This window comes from Mastigoproctus giganteus, unplaced genomic scaffold (assembly GCF_048544385.1).
Source record: "Mastigoproctus giganteus isolate SK-2022 unplaced genomic scaffold, ASM4854438v1 scaffold_15, whole genome shotgun sequence".
Lineage (NCBI taxonomy): Eukaryota > Metazoa > Arthropoda > Arachnida > Uropygi > Thelyphonidae > Mastigoproctus > Mastigoproctus giganteus.
Genome location: NW_028328292.1, coordinates 1,292,729 through 1,309,554, shown reverse-complemented (window position 1 = coordinate 1,309,554; position 16,826 = coordinate 1,292,729). Strand labels below are relative to the sequence as shown.

Sequence of the window (16,826 nt, the reverse complement as noted above, 5' to 3'; positions counted from 1 at the left end):
TTTTTTTTTGGCTGGTGCAGCATAAGGCATAGGCTTTCTTGCACCATGCGGCCATTACTAATAAACATAAGAAAGGCACCTGGGGTGGATGGTATCTATCAAGTTATATTAGAGGCAGCAAAGGAAGTAAGCAAACCATTAGCCATAATTATGAGAGCTTCCTTGGACTCGCAGTAGGTACCCATGGACTGGAGAAGTGCAAATGTGACTCCAATCCACAAAGGAGGGTCACAGAGTGACACCAGTAATTACAGACCTGTTAGTTTAACTTCTGTTCCAGGGAAATTAATGGAGGTATTGGTTAAAGAAGCACTGCAGGATCATCTAGACAAGACTTTAGTTATAGTTCGGGCACAGCATGGTTTTGTTAAGGGGAAGCATTGTCTGACCAATTTTATTGGATACTATGTGGTCACAAAGGTACTGGATGCAGGGAATAACTTTCATATCATATATTTGGATCTTACAAAGGCTTTTGATACCGTTGCACACGGAAGACTGCTGCACAAATTGGAGCAGTGTGGCATTGGAGGCAAATTGCTGCTAGGGATAAAGGGATGGTTAAGTGGGAGAAGATAGAGAGTGGTAATCAATGAACACTGCTCTTCATGGACTAATGTTATTAGTGGAGTCCCTCAGGGTTTAGTGTTGGGTCCGTTGTTGTTTTTTTGTATTTATTAATGATACCGATGGCTTAAAGTAATGATATATCAGGCTTAATGTCCAAGTTTACAGATGATGCGAAAGTTGGCAGGGTTGTTAATAACACTAATGACAGTATGCTAATGCAACAGGATCTAGAAAAGTTGAGGAGATGGGCTAAGAGGTGGCAAATGAAGTTTGACATTGACAAATGTAAAGTACTGGATATGGGAAGCAGTAACCCCAGAGTAACGTATCAACTGTGTGGTACTACACTGATAGTGGTAGAGAATGAAAAGGACGTGGGGGTAATTGTGGAAGCAGATATGAAGTTTTCTGAGCAGTTCAGACGGTCTGCAAGAGTAGCTCATGGTGTCTTGTCAATGATATACAGGAATTTTTCTATCAGGGATAACGAGGTGATTATCCCCTTGTATAAGGCAATGGTCAGGCCACACCTTGAGTACTGTATACAGGTCTGGAGGCCTCATTTTAGGAAGGATGTAGAGCTGCTGGAGCGAGTGCAGAGAACGGCAACAAGATTAGTGAACAGAACAGAGAGTTACTCTTACGAAGAAAGGCTTAAGTTTTGCAAATTACAGTGTCTTGAGACTAGGCACCTGCAAGGTGATCTGATTGAGGTGTATAAAGCTTTGAATGGTTTGAGCATGCTCAATGCTGATGGGATTCTTCCTCTTACTCAGAATAATCACCTGAGAGGGCATAAATTCGAATTGAGGAAAGACAGTTGTAGGATAGATGTGCGGAAGTTTGCCTTTAGCCAGCGTGTGGTTGATTGCTGGAACAAACTTCCATCTGTCATTGCAGAAGTTGATAGCTTAAATAGATTCAAGGCAGAACTAGATAAATGTTTGGAGCAAGTGGATGGGTGAAATTAGAAGATTTGGGTTTTTTGGCTGATGCTATATAAGCTTGCTTTCTTGCATCATGTGCTTTTACTAATGATAATACACAGAATGTACAACCTAGAAATTGAGATGGGGGGAAGTTAACTGAAAGACATGCAAGAATAAAATATAACAAAAATTACCAAAGGATAAAGTAAATATAGTTTTCGTGTCCAACTATATATATAGTTGGATGCCAAATTACAATTAGTGGTAAAATTAGTGCACTGTTCTACTCTTCCGGAACATGTTCTTTTGGAAAATTACCTCTGGATAATGCAACATGATCACTGTGATTTGCTGTTTTCCCTCCAGCTTTCAGCATTTCAGAACTAATTTCATCCAACCTGTTACCTTTCTATACTTGGCATTCCTCATGGCATTTTCTACCACAAAAACATTGCATCTAAATTTATTCCATTTCGACCTTCTCCTGTTCTCTGATGTCTTCAAATCCTTCACTATGAATTCACCAAACTAGTTACTCCATACTTCTAAGATATCCTTCTCTTCTGTTTTACCTTCATCTTTATCTTTTTTTATTACATTAGTAAATCATGCTCTGAGATTTTTTAACTAAACACCAACATTTTTTATCCATCTTGTTGATATTTGTTTTTATATGTTCCCAATATATTTTTCTTTAGCTTTTTTTCAGACAAATAACCTTCTATCCTATATTCCAATAAGAATTTAGTAGTTTTATTTTATCAAAAATTCTTAACTTGTTTTTTTAATAATTGCTTATAACCTTCTTGAATTCAGCACAGTGTTCTGAATTTCTGGTCTTCATACACCTCCTCCTCACAATTTTTTTTTTTCAGCTTTCATTTAATTTCTTTTAAATTTTGCCATTCTTCATCTGAAGTCATGTTAGTATCAGTAATGGCATTTAAATTTTGAGTAAGAAAGTTTCTATATTTAATAGCTGTTGGAAAATCTGACAGCTTTTCAATTTTTTATCATGTAACATATTTTCATACCTCTTCTCTGGCACATTTTTAATTTGCTCAATGCCAGATCATAACACTTTCAATCTCAAATTCCCTTGTACTTTTAACTGGCCATTGAAGAGAGATGAGACTGCTGATTTTTATTTTTTAAATGATACCTTCATTATGTTTTCTTTTTCTTATTATACTCCCTCAATATAAATTTTTGGTTATCGTTATGCTGAAATATTGCATCTGTACTTAAGAGTGCATGGCTCACACAAAATTCTAGTAGATTTTCTATTATTGTTAGATTTAACTTTATCTCTGCATTTTCCTAAAATATCTCTGTAAATAAAATGATTTTCACTTCATTATCTGCTATTTAAATCTGCAAAAATACAACTCTTTCTTTGTCATTAGTTCCTATCGCTGTTTCTAAGATATTAGCAAGCTCTTCTACTTCTGTTTCTTTTTACCTTTTATCTGAGCCATATACAGAGACAAATTTAATCAGCTAACTTTATCTTCTGTCCACTTAACTTACTGGATAATGCTTCAATTAAACTTTCTTTTAAACAGTTCTATATATTCTAGAAGTTACTGCTACATTTTCCTTATATTGCATGTTACTTCCAGAATAATTTACAATTATTGTTTAGCTATACAATGTTCATTCCCTTGGATTCTGTGATACTTGCTATTCTAATATCATAATGACGTAGTTTGGCTAATTTCACTTTTGTTTTTTAGCTTCTAAAACTGATGATATTAGCTACTATGTTTGTTCGGTGGCACACTTAGCATGCGTGTTATGTTTCCTTGATACAGTGGAAACCTTGTCGAGCCAGGAAATGTCCCAGCTGATGTGTGTTGCAATTGGTTTGTGCTACCATAGATAAGTTTCCAGCCTATCGGTTATCCAATCTGCTTTGCTTAGTCCCATAATTGCAAGCTATCCTCGTCAGTTGCCATACAGCTGGATCCCAACCAATGGGTTAATCATGAAAAAAGTGAGAAGTGCATCCTTGTTTGGCTTTCGGTTCCTATAAGCATAGCTTAGGAGATTGGGGGAGTTGGAGGTATCCTCCTAGTTAAATACCCTGAATTGTGAAAATCAGTGAATGCTAATTTGTTAAATATTCAATTTATACAGAAGAGGCAAATAAAATACCAGAAACTGAACTATATTGATCACAATGCAATACTATAATACTGTTTGAAAATGAATAGTCTACTATATGTAATGGTGGGTCATCATCATCAGCCATTTTCAATCCACTGCAGGATGAAGGTCTCTCCAGCAACTTTCCAGTTCCTTTTGTTTTGTGCAATGGCCATCCATTTACTACCCACGATTACTTTGTTTACTACAACAACAAAGATGGACAGATTTCATCTGTCCATCTTTGTTGTTGTCTTCCAAGTTTTCTTTTAGCTCCTCTTGGATACCATTCTGTTATTTTCTCTGTCCATCTGTCATCATGTCTTTGAGCTATGTCCTGCCCAAGTCTATTTCAGTTCTTTACTTTTGATAAGAATGTCCTTTATTTGTGTTTCTCTTCTTATCTAACAGTCTGATTCCTAATATAATTTGTTCCATTCTTTGCAGTGTAGTTTTCAGCTTCTCTTCCAGTCTTTTGATGAGTGCCCAAGTTTCACTTCCAATAAGTCATGGTGGGGAGCATGGTGCCGGCAGCATGATGCAAGATGGTTTGAGTGCACCACCTTTGGATGCCAAAGTAATACCAATTTTTAATGTTTTCATTAATTCATTGAAACATTAACATAATACAAATTCTACGAAAAAAAAAATATATATATTAATTCAAATAATTTATCAAAACAAGAACAAAATTAAAATAACTCTTGCAAAACAGAATTAGACCCAGTTAATTTTCGTCATTATCTTTAAATAAAAATTGCAATCTTCTCAGCTTCTTTGCAAATATAGTTTGATATAGTTGTATTTATAAAATCGTCATTGTCAATGACAATTCTGCCCCTTTTAATTTTCACTCTGCCCAAATGTGCTCGCAGTCTGTGCAGTACTTTCTCTCACAGATTGAGCATGAAACATTGGCTAGGCTGTACACATAAATCAGTCAAACTTGACTTAATTAAGATATTGCATGTATTCGAAAATTTGGTGAACAAAAAATTTCTTCCCACATGCACCACAATCAGTCTGCAGGGGTAGCACAGTGGTATTGTCACCATCCACTGAACACTGAGTGGAAAAGGCACGGGTTCAAATCCCGTCGATGACACAAGGAAATTTTATGGGTGTTTTTCACTCCCTGGCTGAGTTAGTAGGTCTCAGACATAGATAGCAAAGTTTTTTTCCCAGAAACGGGTTTTTTCATCCAGCATAACTTACCGGGTGACCCTAATGTAATACAGTAGAACGTTGCTTATCCGATGTTCTATAGTAATATAGTAGAACGTTGCTTATCCGACCTAATTAGGACCAAGGTTGGTTTGGATAATCAAACATACTTGAGAATACCCAGTTTATACAAAACAAAGTGTAATTAGGCCTACAATTAAATTATTGTACACAAAGTTATCACTACTGTATTTTGAAATATGAAGTATTATAAAAAATAATTGATTTAGGAAATGGTTTGTAAATAAGAGCCAAAACATTTTGAACAAACAATGTGTATTACATTTATTTGCAACTTATCTAATTGTTTTTCATGGTTTCAACTATAAATCACACTTTTTTTTTTATCACACTTTTACATAAACAGAAATAAACAAATAAAAGTAATTGTGCACAAATAAGAGTACAGGAATACCTTGCACAGCACGGTTTACAAATTGAAAAAAATTAAGTGCATTACACACCAATACATTTGTTATGTGTGTATGTATTGTAATGCCAGTACATAGGCCAATGCGTTAGGGATTCAAAGCCACGCTGACTTTTGTCGCAACTCCCATTATATGTGGACTCCGTTAGCATTCATACATTAGTAATCACTCTAGATTCCGAGCAGTGAGGTCATTGATTGTGCGTAAGCTGTACAAATATTTTTCATTGTGTATTTTTATTAAAGATTATTTTTTAAAAACGGTTACACCTTTAAACGCAAATATGGGTGGACAGAAGAAATGTAATGATGCTGAGTGTTCTTCTAAATGTAAATGGTTGAAACTGGATGATAAATTAGAAATTATAACACAATATGAAAATGGTGCATTATATGCTAAGATAGCAAGGGACAAGAATATGAATGAATCATCGTTACGAACACTTCTAAAGAATAAAGATAAAATAAAAGAACAATGGAATGGCATCAGCATCTTATATGTCGAAAATCATTGTTAAAAATCGTACCTCTGAAATGGATAATATGGAATGTTTGTTAATGTTATGGATTGAAGACTGTAACGAGAAAAGAATTCTGTTGTCAGATGACAATTCAAGCTAAAGCAATCAGTCTCTATTCACTACTAACAAAAGAAAATGGCAAGGAAGATAAAAGTTTTTGTGCAAGCTGTGGTTGGTTTTACAGGTTTAAAAAACATATGGGGCTCCACAATGTTTGACTAGTGGTGAGAGTACCAGTGCTGACAATAAAGCAGCTACAAGATTTCATGATGATCTAAAAAAACTGATTGAAGATAATGGTTACAAGGATGAACAAATTTTCAACGTGGACGAAATGGGAATATTTTGGAAGAAGATGCCATCATGCACTTATTTGGCAGAAAAAGAATCAACCCAACCATGATATAAAGCCGCCAAAGATTGATTAACTCTTTTACTAGGTGGAAATGCATCTGGTGACTTTAAATTAAAGCCTATGCTGGTATATAAATCAGAAAATCCAAGGGCTATAAAAACCTTTTCAAAAAATACTCTTCCTTTATATGGCGGTCAAATAGGAAAGCCTGGGTAACGAAACAGCTCTTTGGAGACTGGTTTGTAAATTATTTTTGCCCTGCAGTTAAACGCTATTGCAAAGACAATAACATGGACTTTAAAATTCTGTTACTATTAGACAATGGGCCAGGTCATCCTTTTTATCTTACGGACCTGAACAGAAATGTCAATGTTATTTTTCTGCCACTGAATACAACTTTTTTGTTACAACCAATGGATCAGGCCGTCATTACCACATTTAAGGCTTTTTATTTAAGGCATACCTTTGGACAAGCCATTAATGTTAAAACAGGAGAAAATCCCATATCTTTATGTGAATTTTGAAAACGTTACAATATCCGAAATGCCATTGAAAGCATATTTACAAGGCCTAATAGATTAACAGAAGCCACTGGCAGAGGTGAAAGTGATTCTTCCACTGCTAAAATTGGAATGAACAACAGACTGGAAAACAGATGCTGGATATTTCACAGACAGCTGGGAGTCATTGCTGTACAAGTAAACACATGGGTTGTGTTAGGGTAGCTAAGAATAGGAACAGGTGCATGTATACTTGCGTGTACACCAATGCTAGTAGTTTGGTAAATAAATTTGATGAATTTGAGGTATTGCTCAAAACATCAAAGGCAGATATTGTTGGGATATCAGAGACATGGAGTCACACAGATATAAGGAATGCAGAACTGGAATTTAGGGAGTACAATGTGTACAGAAAGGATAGACAGGATAGGAAGGGAGTAGGGGTTATGCTATTAGTTAAGAAACACAAAATCCAAGGAAGTGAAGCCAGTCAACATCACTAGACAGTGCAGTGTCAAGTCAGTTTGGTGCGACATAAGCATTGGGAAATCAAAATTGAGAGTAGGAGTGTGCTATAGGGCTAATGACCCTGATGAGTATAATAAGAAACTGTAGAGGGAAATAGAGTGGGCCAGTAAATCAGAGTGTCTTATAATGGGGGATTTTAATTTCCCAGATATTGACTGGAATTTGTGGGTTGGTCACTCACACACTAGCAAGGCTTTTGTGGATTTATTGGATGATTGTTTTCTACATCAGCATGTTCGGGAGGCAACTAGAGGGAGTAATACTATTGATCTGATTATTAGCAGTGATTTTTCATGCATTAACAATCTGCAGATAAAGGAACCACTAGGTGACAGTGATCACAGTGTGCTGAAGTGGGATTTACTCAAAGAGGTAACTACCATCAGGGGTAAAGGGAAGGGTTATTGCTTTTCTAAAGGCGACTACGATGGTCTGAGACAGTATTTAAATTCTATACAGTGGGACAAACTGATGATGTTACCAACAGCAAATTCAAAATGGGAAGCATTTAAAGAATTTATCTTGGCAGCTATTAGGCTTTACATACCAACTAAGAAATATTGTTCAAGGTTTAGGCCTATATAGATGTCAGATGAACTAATGAGACATATGGCAGAGAAGAAAAATGCATGGGATACATATAAATTAATGGGTGACATGGAAGCCTATGATAGATATAAGCTGGACTGTAACAAAGTCACAAAGGAGATTAGGGAGGAAAAGGCAGATTATGAGAAATCCTTGGCAAAGGATGCAAAGAAAAACAGAAAAGAGTTCTTTACCTATGTAAACTCTAGAAGGAAAGGGATGAATCACATTGGTCCACCGGATATTGATGGTTCAACAGTTGAGAATCCTGCTCAGGTGGCTAACAAACTAAACAAGTATTTTGCATCTACATTCACACATGAGGAGTTATTCAGGAAGGGGAATGCCAGGGGTGAAGTAAACTCTGGCAGTGAGCTGGATGATTTTGTAATAACTGAGAGGAAAGTGAAGGAGAAATTGTTGAAGATAAACAAAAGAAAGGCACCTGGGGTGGATGGGATCTATCCAGTTATAATAAAGGAGGCAGCAAAGGAAGTAAGCAAACCCTAGCCATAATTATGAGAGGCTTCTTTGGACTCAGGGGAGGTACCCATAGACTGGAGATGTGCAAATGTGACCCCAATTCACAAAGGAGGATCAAAGGCTGACACAAGTAATTATAGACCTGTGAGTTTAACTTCTGTTCCAGGAAAATTAATGGAGGCACTGGTTAAAGAAGCACTGCAGGATCATCTAGACAAGACTTCAGTTATAGCTCGGACACAGCATGGTTTTGTTAAGGGAAAGTCTTGCCTGACCAATCTGATTGGATACAATGATGCAGTCACAAAAGAACTGGATGCAGGGAATAACTTTGATATTATATATTTGGATTTTAGAAAGGCTTTTGTTACTGTTGCACATGGAAGACTGCTGCACAAATTGGAGAAGTGTGGCATTGGAGGCAAATTGCTGCTATGGATAAAGAGATGGTTGAGGGGGAGAAGACAAAGAGTGGTAATCGATGGACACTGCTCATCGTGGACTAATGTTATTAGTGGAGTCCCTCAGGGTTCGGTGTTGGGTCCATTATTGTTTTCTGTATTTATAAATAATATTGATGATGGTATATCAAGTTTATTGTCCAAGTTTGCAGATGATACAAAGGTTGGCAGGGTTGTTAAGGACACTACTGACGCTATGCTGCTGCAACAGGATCTGGAAAGGTTGAGCAGATGGGCTGAGAGGTGGCAAATGAAGTTTAACAATGACAAATGTCAAGTACTACATATGGGAAACAGCAACCCCAGAGCAACGTATCAACTCTGTGGTACTACACTGACAGTGGTAGAGAATGAAAAGGACCTGGGGTAATTGTGCAGGCAGATATGAAGTTCTCTGAGCAGTGCAAACGGGCTGCAAGAGTAGCTCATCATGTCTTTTCAGTGATATACAGGAATTTTTCTCGCAGGGATAAGGAGGTGATTATTCCCTTGTATGCAACTAGAGTACTGTATACAGGTCTGGAGGCCTCATTTCAAGAAGAATGTAGAGCTGCTCGAACGAGTACAGAGAAGGGCAACAAGATTAGGGAATGGAACAAAGGGTTGTTCTTTTGAAGAAAGGCTTAATTTTGAAAATTACAGTGTCTGGAGACTAGGCGCCGGTGAGGTGATCTGATAGACAGATGTAGGTTAGATGTGCGGAAATTTTCCTTTAGCCAGCGGGTAGTTGGTTGGTGGAACAGACTTCCATCCCTTGTTGTGGAAGTTGATAGCCGAAATAAATTTAAGGCTCAGCTGGACAGGTAGTAGTAGTAGTGGCATGTGATGCAAGAAAGCAAGTGTATGAGCTTATGCAGCATCAGCCAAAAAAAAAAATCACACCATTCCCTCCAAATGCCTGTCCAGTTCCTCCTTAAATTTATTCAACCTATCAACTTCCACAACGACAGATGGAAGTTTGTTCCAGCAATTAACCACCCACTGGCTAAAGGCAAATTTCCGCACATCTATTCTACATCTGTCTTTTCTTAATTTGAATTTATGCCCCCTTAGGTTCGTAAACTGAACAAGTGGAAGGATCCGATCAGAATTCAGCGTGCTCAACCCATTCAAGGCCTTATATACCTCAATCAGATCACCGCGCAGGTGCCTAGTCTCCAGCCACTGCAATTTGCAGAACTTAAGCCTCTCTTGGTAAGAGGATCCCTTCATTCCCCTCACCAATCTTGTTGCCCTTCTCTGTACATGCTCAAGTAAATCTACATCCTTCCTAAAATGAGGCCTCCAGACCTGTACGCAGTACTCAAGGCGTGGCCTGACCATTGCCTAGGTGTTTCGAACGAACGGAGGGGTGAAATAGAAGTGTTTTTTTTTTTTTTTTTTGGCTGATGCTGCATAAGCTTGCTTTCTTGCATCATATGCCTCTACTAATGCTAATGCTGCTTTGGCATCAACCTCCAACTGAAGTAGCTCTGCAATCTTTACAATCTTATCTGTAACCTCTTCATATGATTCTTCTTTTTCAAACCCTTCGAAGCCTTTTATGTGCCGTGGGCATATTTTCTTCAATGCGCCATTTAAACAACTTTTAGTAATTTCCGCTCAGGCCTTATTAATGTTTAAGATGGTATGGTAAACACTGTAAGATTTCTAAAAGTCTCAATATAAAATTTTTCTCATCATGTACTGCAGACAATGCCTGAGCAAATGTTGTGTGTAAATAGTATGCTTTTAAATTCAAAATAACACCCTGATCCATAGGTTGGATGAGTGAAATCATGTTTGGCACTAGAAATATGACTCTCACGTTCGATTTGAATCTAGATGCCTAGGATGTCCAGGAGCATTATCTAATAGAAGCAAAATCTTGAAAGGAACGTCGTTGTCTTTACAATATTTTTCAACCTCTGGAATGAAGCAGCATTTAAACCAATCCTCAAAGAGAGATACTGTTATCCATGCTCCCTGGTTCAATCGGAAATGCAAGGGTAGGGTGGCTTTATTGATGATGCACGAGGATTTCCAGAATGGTACACAAGCAGTGTTTTTAATCTGTAATCTCATGCTGCATTAGCCCCAAGCAAAAGTGTGGGCCTATCTTTTGCTGCCTTGAAACCTGGCATTGTATTTTCCTCTTTGGCAATGTCTCTGTTTGAACTGGCATTTTTTTCCAATACAGAGCAGTCTTGTCAACGTTAAAAATTTGCTGCGTTGAATAGCCACCTTCATCAATAATTTTTTCGAACACATCAAAAAATATCTCTGCAGCAGCAGCAAAATCAGCACTGATGACTTCGCTGCATACTTTAATGTAGTGGAAACCAGTTCGATGCTTGAACCTATTAAACCACTCATTGCTCGCCATGAACTTGGGTTGGGATTCGCCGTACTTATCCTTAATATCTTTATAAATACTTGTTGCTTTTGCTTGAATGGTCTCAGGGACACTCGCTTCTGATTCTGATTTTCCATCCATATTATTATCAGCCATTCCATCTTCGATATAGTACCTGAACGTTTTTTTGAGATCACTGTTGATCTTAAGTGCATTGATCCTTTGACATGTTCTTTTAAACACACACTGTTCTTTTAAAATAGTATTCACTGTTGAAGCAGTAAGACCTAATTCCCTTGCAATAGATGACAAACTTTGTCCTGCTTCGTACTTCTTAATCATTTTCATCTTAATTTCTAAAACTATTCAATGAAGAGAATAGGAAGAGAAGTTTCTGAAAATTTGTTTTTCATATGATTGAAGATTTCAGTGAAGGGGAACACATTTCACCATAATAGCATAAAAACCCACACAATTGTGGTTATTGGGATTATTGCAAATGCAAAAAGATCGAGTTTACTACCCATTTATAAACAGATGCTCTAACAGAAAAGCCCGATAAACCGGAAAGTACAATTTTTTTTTTTTTGTTTTATGGTCATGACCTCCAGAAACGTGCTAAAAAAATATCATAAAGGTGTTTAAAATTGATTCTTATAATGGAACATATGATAACAATGAAAGTGTAGTGCAATTTCCATTATAAAAATGACCTTTTAGAGAGATAAATAGCTTAGTAATACAGTAATACCCCGAAGTTATGCGATAGGTAGGTCCGACGAAAATTGCTTGTCGAATTTGCGTAAGTCGGGGTACAACTTTGCATATAAATACATATAAATTTTGTTTAATTGGGACCAAGGACTAACAAAAACACTAGTCTCAAGCGTTTAGGGCATAAGCCTCAAGCTATGAAGGAGTCTAGACTATGTATAAATATAGTGCAAATGCATCAGGAATACATAGCTATATCTGAATAAATCAGATTATTAATAAAACGGCATCGTTTTAAGTTATATCTCATATTGTGAATACCTTCACAACGAGTTGCCATGATATTGCACTACTTCGAATAAGTAACGCTTCACCTAAGGAGAAGACTAATGTTACTTATTCTCAGATGGATACCACCACCCAGACGGCACCGTTTCAGGGCTATTTGGCCCTTCTTCGGTGGGTGGGTAGGTACCCGAGTGAAGGGCCAAATAGCCCTGAAACGGTGCCGTCTGGGTGGTGGTATCCATCTGAGAATAAGTAACATTAGTCTTCTCCTTAGGTGAAGCGTTACTTATTCGAAGTAGTGCAATATCATGGCAACTCGTTGTGAAGGTATTCACAATATGAGATATAACTTAAAACGATGCCGTTTTATTAATAATCTGATTTATTCAGATATAGCTATGTATTCCTGATGCATTTGCACTATATTTATACATAGTCTAGACTCCTTCATAGCTTGAGGCTTATGCCCTAAACGCTTGAGTCTAAATATATGATACACCATCAGGCATCTCTCATATTGTGGAGTTATACTTCATAACTGTTTTGCCATTATTGCATCACTCGGGTACCTACCCACCCACCGAAGAAGGGCCAAATAGCCCTGAAACGGTGCCGTCTGGGTGGTGGTATCCATCTGAGAATAAGTAACATTAGTCTTCTCCTTAGGTGAAGCGTTACTTATTCGAAGTAGTGCAATATCATGGCAACTCATTGTGAAGGTATTCACAATATGAGATATAACTTAAAACGATGCCGTTTTATTAATAATCTGATTTATTCAGATATAGCTATGTATTCCTGATGCATTTGCACTATATTTATACATAGCAAAAACACTAGTTTAAAAGAAAAATATTTAATAAAATTGCAGTTATTTATACATATTAATACATATTATATATTAAAAAAATAAATGAGTTACGTAAAAAAGTTATTTCGACGTCGATGGCTTCATAAAATCTAACAAATTCGTCTGACAAAACAGCGCCTTCTTTTTTTCACGCAGAATTTCTTCGTAGCAAGCTAATAATTTTTTATTCCTTGCTTGGTAGCTATAACGCGTTCTTTGTTGGAGTCTGTTTTCTAAAATTTTTAAGCCCTTTTCAATTGAGCTGAGACCTTCTGTCAAGCTTACAATTCTCATGTGCTTTTCTGGTGGAACTGGGTCTGAAGTGTCGGATACTTCAGTGACATTTTGATCACGCATCTCTATGAACTCATTCATTGTCAGCTCCTGACTATGTGAATCCAACAGCTTGTTGACATCATCACCATTGACTTCCAAATCTAATTGCCTAGCAAGATTAACAACTTCTTCTATCATATGAGCGACATGATCAGTTTCTGGCGTTGTTTTCGTCTCGTTTTTGAAAAAAAAAAATGGACAAAGTTTCTTCCAGACACCATTCAATGTTTTTTTGTGAATTTCATCCCAAGATTCTTCAATGATTCTTACGGCATCTAAAACATTGAATTGTTTCCAAAAGTTTTTAACAGATATCTCACTATTTTGTCTCATAGCTTCATTCAGACGTGCAAATGAACGCCTCGTGTAGTAGGCCTTGAATGTTTTGGTGACTCCCTGGTCCATCGGTTGAAGCAAGCTGGTTGTGTTTGGAGGCAAAAACACAACTTTCACACGTCGGTCGAAATTAATTAGGGTGGCAGGGTGCATTGTTAATAAGAAGGATCAATTTAAATGGAATCTGTTTAGACTTGCAATAACGTTCGACTTCGGGTATGAAGTGGTGACCAAACCAGTCCTCAAAAACAGAAGCTGTCGCGCAAGCTATTTACGACGTAATTTCTGACAAAAGTTGAGCACGAATTCGAATGCACACATATAAATATGACAATTGGAATGCTGTTGTTGTTGTTGTTTGGTTTTTTTTAGGAGCATTAGCAACTAAGGCCATATTGCTCCGGGATATGCGGTGGTCATTCCCTGACCTTTCCGCATCCTCCATATTTGGTGGTGACGGGCTCGAACCCCGGTCTAAACAAGAAGCGTGTGCTACGCACTACTGCTCCTTCCCACCTGGCTATGGAGGTGCCAGTTGGAATGCAAATTCTTGTATATGTGTGCAGCAAAGTTGAATTTTATTCATCTTTCGCTCTCACTCTCCGCCGTCGCACTGTATATCAATAGCATATGAAAAACGACCTTGAAGATAGTGGGCGGCAGTGTTGCCAAACGAAAAAATCAAGAACCGCGTAACTCCGAGTTCGCGTAAGTCGGGGTATTACTGTATAGCGAAATTTTCAACTTCCAAGGAATTGGAACAAATTACAAAAAAAAAAAAAAAAAAAATGTGTTATTGGGTTCACATTACAATATTTTCACGATACCTCCATTTATTCCTACAGGATGCAAAATACGTTTCCACGATTTTTTTAAGTTTTCACCGGCCAGTAAAAACTTACGTAAAGTTGAATTTCCGTAAGGCAAGTTTATGTAAGTCAGGGAGTTCCTGTAATTGTTTAACATGGCAGCATGAATTCTGATGTGGTTGGCTGAAATTACTGTTTTGTCACATACTGGTTAAGGATACAGAAAAGCAATTCATCGTCTTTAGTTAGAATATCTTAAATTTTAGTGCTTTTACAAGAAACTGGAACTGCTGCAAGCTGTCAGATCAAGAAGAAAATGATGTGTGAAAAAAAAACAAAACAAGGCAATGGAGAATTGAGACTTTATATGAAGGCCACAACAATAATATATTTTCTTGGATTCAGCATGAGAAAGCATTTATAGTGACTGCCAAACTCAACAAAAAAGTAGTCTTTATTTTATTGTTACTAATCTGCTTACACTGCCAAATAGTGGACTCAAGTTTCTTGTTGTCAATTATTGTTGGATTGAACTTGAAAGATACCAAGAAAAATCTTGGAGGACCTTGGACTCCCCTTCTGGTGCCTTACTAAGATCATCAGTATGCTGACTAACAGATCCAAATAAAAATATTTTTATTTCTCAGGGGATCTTTTCTTCCTAGCCCAACACTGCTACTAATCCACTAACACTTTCAAATGGCAACTAAAAGTTTCTTGCTACTAACTGGGGTCAAACAGGACCAGGAAGATATGGAAGCAAATCTCTAGGAATATTTCTTAAGGCATTAATACATTTACTTGCAACAACGTTGCAAGCCAATGTATTGAATCCCTAAAAAATATTTTTATTTTCTAGAGGAGGGGACCTTTTCTTTTCAGTCCAACTCTGTTACTAATTTGTCTATCACCTGAAGTTTTTTTTTGTTTTTTTTTTTTTTTGTTAGTTGTTAGCGCATCAGCTTCTGTGGCCATATTGCACCCCCCAAGGTTTTTGCATTTTCTACTCTGATCCTAGCCCGAGGCGGGATTCAAACCCGTGACCTTTGGGTTTCCAGGCAGGCACTTTACCCACCCGGCTAGCCCGGTCGGCTCACCTAAAGTGCACAATATGGGATTACACAACATCAATGTGTTAACATATCAGCATCACATGTACATTGTACAATACATTCAGTAGTGAAAGTGTTAAACTGAATGCTGACAGAAAATAAAAGTTTCTGAAAAGATAAAGGTATAGAAAAAGTGAAAACAGGCACAAATCTTGCAGCTGCCATTTGATAACGTTGGTGGATTAGTAGCAGTATTGGGCTAGGAAGAAAAGATCCCCTGAGAAACAAAAGTATTTTTGTTTGGATCTGTGAGTAAGCATACTGATGACATTAGTATCAAAAGCAGCTTCACAATTTTAAAAGTATGTGTTCACTATAGTCAACATCTGCTGATAATGATAAAAACAGAGTTAAAGTCAGTATTCATTTGTAACTGACTGCTGAACATATACTGGCATAGAAAGAACACAATTTATTTTTTGGACAGAAGAAATAAAGTCTATGACACAAGTTAAGCAGAAATGTTCAGCAAGGTCAGCAAAGTAGTGCCATGCAGACATTCAATCTATAACTGACAAATTTTTGTAGCTACTGGATATTCTAGGTACCATGGTGACTGCTGTAAATGAAAAAATTATTCGGAAAGTGAGGAGTTTCATCCAAGATCCACAAAAATCAGCATACGAGATCAGTATAGTACCTGGTGTACGGAAAAATACAGCATGAATAGTGTTGCATATAAAATCATACACTGCAGATGGTATAAGCCATTATGGGTGACCACAAGATCAGGTGACAAACATTGTATGTGGATATTTTTAATAAGATGGCAAAAGATGAGCTACTTAAAATGTGTGTGTTTAGGGATAGTGCATATTTCATGGCACAGGCTTGTTGAACACATACAATGCAAGAATATGAGAAGGTGAAAGGTCACATAGTTTTAGAACACATTCAAGACAGTCTCAAAATTAACATGTTTTGTGCAGCAAATTGAAAAACACATACAGCCTGCTCTTCTTCAGAGAAAGAAAAATCACCAGTCTTGTGTATAGAGACATGGAGAATTAGCTGATCCTACAACCTACTCAGGATCACTATTAGCTGATCCTGCAACCTACTCTGTCGGTCACTGAAGGCTCACTACAATGACCAACAGAGTCGCACTAGTCATCCATGTTACAGTGCATCTTACAAGGGGTACATAACAATGGGATGTGTGCCATGCTATGTCAGAAGTCACACAGAAATATAACTTTTACTTCAACTTGGGTTTCTTCTAACTTTCTCCTATTATAATAATGCTTCTTCAATGTAAGTGTAATAAAATAAAATAAGGCATAAAATTTGTGAAACTAATTTTTATCTA

General features: G+C 37.1%; 1 protein-coding gene across 1 annotated transcript in view; it reads right to left on the bottom strand.

The window, feature by feature from the left end:
• The window catches only part of Sbp2 (SECIS-binding protein 2), a 303,049-nt gene that overhangs the window by 146,874 nt on the left and 139,349 nt on the right, over positions 1 to 16,826 (bottom strand). The window lies entirely within an intron of this gene.